Source organism: Polypterus senegalus, chromosome 5, assembly GCF_016835505.1.
Source record: "Polypterus senegalus isolate Bchr_013 chromosome 5, ASM1683550v1, whole genome shotgun sequence".
Taxonomy (NCBI): domain Eukaryota; kingdom Metazoa; phylum Chordata; class Cladistia; order Polypteriformes; family Polypteridae; genus Polypterus; species Polypterus senegalus.
This window is the reverse complement of record NC_053158.1, coordinates 41,613,310-41,618,321: the sequence shown is the minus strand read 5'-3', so window position 1 is coordinate 41,618,321 and position 5,012 is coordinate 41,613,310.

Below are 5,012 nucleotides of genomic sequence, written 5' to 3'. Positions count from 1 at the left end.
GACCCTCCTTCTACACCGTATCACTCTTTTTCACTAGAAAACCTTGTGTATGTTAAGAATTTTCAAGGAAAGGGCACCATTTTACCACCCTGGAAAGGTTGACACCAAGTGCTTCTCACAAATGGCACTGCTTTCAGGCTTGAAGGTTCAACAGCATGGGTTCACAAATTGCATATTGTCTTGCTCCATATGGAAAATGAGAACCTGACTCACTGCCCTTTTACTCATCGTGGGTACACCAGGAGAAAATGAGGAACCTAAAGACCATAGTTCTTTCCTTATGCATCAGTATGAGCAAGGCTTACCAGGTCAACAGTTAGTGGTGATTGGGCAACAGTTACTACAAATGAATCCTGCTGAGTTTGTCTGTCTTTTCCACATTCAGTTGATATAGGGATTCCAATCACCCAAACTTTGCTGAATCTCCAGGTTTCTTCATGTAACAGTACTCAGATTAGCGCCTTTTCCTGTGCTGGAAGAGTATTTTGATTATGACTGGGATTTGTTTGCTGTGGTTTCCCTTTTAAGCAAACTCTCTCTACCTTCATTTTACTCTGCCTTTGACATTTTTGATTTTTTGTTCCTCTCAATAAGAATTTCAACTTATGAATTTTATCACTTACCTTATTCTTAAGTCAGAGGTTTCTACAGTTACCTTCTCCCTTGAAGGGGATTTTTGATATTTAGGGAAATGAAAACATATATTGAAATACCAAAGGCAAATTCTGTTTTGTGCCTTTGTAGGCTGAAACCAGCCAAAAGAGTATTGGGTTCAGGTGGCTTACGTGGGGGCTTTTCTGGGCAGGTTAGGCAGGGACCTGGGGCCTCAGGTATAAACGGTGCGTACGCACAGAAATGTTGTGTAAGAACTTTTCCACGTTCAAATCGCGATGTATAAAACCTACACTTGGCGTAAAGCCACGCACTTTTCCACGGCACCTCATGCCTTGTCGTACGCAAGTTCTCCGCTCAGTTTTGCAGACTGGCGGCACCCAGCATCAAAGCAATGCTACTGTTCCTGTGTGGTTACTCATTATTTTCCTGACGGGGCTTTATAAATACACTGAAACTAACCGCATATTGTTTATTAGTGTAATGCATCTGATTGTAATTAGCTTGTAACAATATAATGGTCCAGGGAATAGCCATAGTATTCCTAATACCATAACTGCTTTAGCGTTGTTACTCTCACTTCTCCTTCTTCTTCTTCTTCTTCTTTCAGCTGCTCCCGTTAGGAGTTGCCACAGCGGATCATCTTTATCCATATTACTCTCACTGCACCACTCGGAGTATTTATATCACTGTATCGGAGTGTGAATCATAGCAGCAGCTGATCGGAAAGAGAATTATCGGTACACAGCGACAAATTTCGACAAAAGTTAAATGCCTGTGTCATGAGCACGAGGCGGCTATGCAGTGTCTGCAACGGACGTGGCCATCCACCGTGCATAAGCTACCTTACTGACATTGGCGGGCGAAGGAGCCACCGATTCTTCCTCTGCCCAGTGCCACCACAAGCCTAGAGCCGCCACATGAGTACTGATGCAATAAATTATTTCATCGAAGTGAAACCCATGTTTAATGACGTGCTTTAACTCCTATCATCATGAAAATTACATCACGTATACATCTCAGTATTTTAGTTATTCAGAGAGCTGTAATATCACAAATGTAATGGATTCTGTGTCCAGTTGGAGGAAGAGAGCCGGTTTAAGAAGCAAGTAGTGATTCACACACATAGAGCACATAGAAGATCAAATACAAAACAAAGCATTTAACGTGCTACTTTAATTGCGATGTAATTTGAGAAACTGGTTAATTAAACGATTTTAAGATGAAGTTTATGATGTTCTACTTTAATGACAAAATAAACTACATGATTAAAGTGGAAATGCCGAGATTGAAGTTGACATTTCGTGCTTTTTCCCTACTGTGTGCCTTTTTTTCTCTGTACCCTAATAAGCTTTCATATGACACTCAGTGGACTACAACTCGGCTTTTCACGGCGACTTTGATATGTGACTTCTTTTTTGTTTCCGGCACTGTGCGATTTTGTGAACATGAGCTTTCAAGTTTCTCCAACATGCTATGTCACTCGATCAACTTCCTTTTGTTGATTATACCACGGTTTATTTGAACAAATAGTATGTTTTTCCTTTGCCTCCACTTGGTATTCACTGAAATTCTTATATTTTTCCCCATGCTTTTCCCATTGTCTTTTCACAGAAGGCTGAGCGTAAAGGCGATTTATATTGATTTGCATATTCAAAGAGGCGTAATTCTGGGAGGAGTTGGGGCATTACATAAAGCGCATGCACGAGCATTAGTTTTCACGCTGATCGGGATTTATGTAGCGGAAGAACGTGGAAGTTGGAGTACACACAGATTCCTGCATCTGGATTTTTCTGTGCGTAAGCACATTACGGCTTTTGTGCTTACGCCATGTTATAGTGCGAGTTCTACGCACGGCGTTATACATGAGGCCCCTGACCTGTTTAATAGATCTTTTTGAGGTGGCCTCACACCATTCTGTCAATTTGTATGCTGCTTCATCTTGAATGTCAAGGTGACCCTGCCCACAAACTCTATCTTTAGGGAGGACAGGACACATAACTAAACACAAAATTTAAAATATATAAATAATTTAAAAAAATTTACTAAAAAGTTATAAAAACATAGTATACACAATAAATACATTTTAATAGGAACAAAACCAACAATGAAACTAAATTTAAGCCAAGGTTAAAAATATAGCTATAAATTATGCATAAAGCAATAAATAAGTACAGACAAAAAATAAATAAATTCAACCACTGAATTTGGCCTGTCTTTCATTGTCTTGGCCTGTCTTTCCCTGATTTTTCCCCTATTGTCAGGTATGACTGCTCTGCCCACTTTCCTCACTTACGATCTGAAGCACAAAATTTCTTTTGAAAATATCCATACTCTTATAGCCTTTTGAAGGGCAGAAAACTTTTAGACTCCAAACTACTAATAATTGTAATGATGCTATTGCCAAATTGTGAATGAACAAGGACATGTAGGTCTTGTAGCATCTTGGCTTGTTTTTTATTTGTCTCCATTAAATTGAATAAGGAAGTTAGAGAATGAAGTATTGTGATGTAGCTTCACTCTTTTGCAGGCAGAAACTGTAAAAGAAAACTCTTAAAGAGGCATCAAATTAAGAGAAGGGCTTCTGTCTCGTTCCATTTGTCAACCTGGTCAGTACATCATGAGAGGTGAATCTTCCTCAGATGTGGGTTTCTCCTCAGTTTCTCTCACTGGAAATCCTTTGTATCTCTGATAGACAAGAAGAAAATATGTCACTGTCTTTGTGTGAGTGTTCTTCATACAGAATTGAGGACCTTTTAATGGCATTAAGAGACACTGGTCATTCACTGACTGTATTATCGGTCAGCTGTGATGTCTGTCAGTGCTCCAGTGACTGGCATGTCTGTCTGATGTTACAAGAGAGGTGGCTCAGTTCTAAGCAGATTTGGAGATCCTGAGCTTGCAACACAAAGAACAAGTAAGTAAAAGTCTGGTAAGTCTATTTTCTCAGCATAATATAATGTATTTGACCCTCAGGTTGGAAGGTTGGGAGACAAAGTCAGAGAGGCAAGATTGTGTTGGTTTGGACATGTGCAGAGGAGAGATGCTGAGTATATTGGGAGAAGGATGTTAAGGATAGAACTGCCAGGGAAGAGGAAAAGAGGAAGGCCTAAGAGGAGGTTTATGGATGTGGTGAGAGAGGACATGCAGGTGATGGGTGTGACAGAGCAAGATGCAGAGGACAGAAAGATATGGAAGAAGATGATCCGCTGTGGCAACCCCTAATGGGAGCACCCGAAAGAAGAAGAAGGAGAAGAAGTTCTTAAACAGAGTCTTTCTCAATGCACTCTGATTATTGTATACTTGCCATGAAAGATTAATTAGCCATCTTATCAAAAAACAAACTTTGGTGATACTATAGAAGTAGTACATTTGGAAGGGTGTGGAAGAATAAAAATGTTTTTTTTTTTTATCTGCTACTTATACCCCAAATTTTTTTTTTAGTGTTAATGATTAATCTCATGATTTCATGGAGGATAGAGATAACAAATTAACTGTTACAGTGGGTTGAAAATTAGCAAAAATTTTGAAAATGCCCATGAAAAAAAATCAAGATTCTTATTTTGCATAATCCACATGCCAGTTATTGCTATGTTTTAGAGTTTGTTTCCCCAAAAACTTCCTTCAGCTACCTTTTTAGACATACCATTGTTGCCTGTCTTTTGGAGTTTTTCTTTTTTGGAGACTTTTTTGTTCTTTTTTTATATAAACAAATTTTTCATTTATAAAGATTCGCCTTTGGGCTTGTCTTCCCAATTCAGAAATTTTACAGTTTATCCTCTCCTGTGAAGAGCATTTTTGTGTATTTTTAACTTTTAAAAACGTGAACCCCATTTTTAGGCCTATAAGTTCATTGAAGCCTGCCTTTTGAGTTTGGAGCTAAGCATCCTGGGGTGAGGCCTATTTTGGATTCACACTCACCAAGGTGCTGGTGTAACTGCTGGTATCTGGAAGGCTGCTCACCCTTTTTGCCATCTTCTGTGCTGCTAATCATAACAGCTGTATACTCCCAATGTCTAAAACACCTTCATTTTTGCTAATATTTTGTTAATTAAATACTAACAGAAAAATGATAGTAGTGCATGAAAGTGAAGAAATGTTCAAGTGAATTCAAGTTTTTTTGAAGAATGGAATCTTGACCAATAAATGAAATGGGAAGCAGGTTTATTGCAACAAATGGAATTTGACCACCAAAAAGCTTTTTTTGGCTGACCAAGTCTGTTATGAATTAGAGTTTCCTCCAAGACAAAATAGGTGTGATTTTCCCTAAAACATGCAGAGGCTTACCTGGCTTGGGCTAGGACCCTTTAGGCTACCTACTGGTTACAACTAGTGCAAGCCCCAAAATGTTGATAAAACAAATATAAATATCACAAAAACTATAACAAAAACCTCTCAAG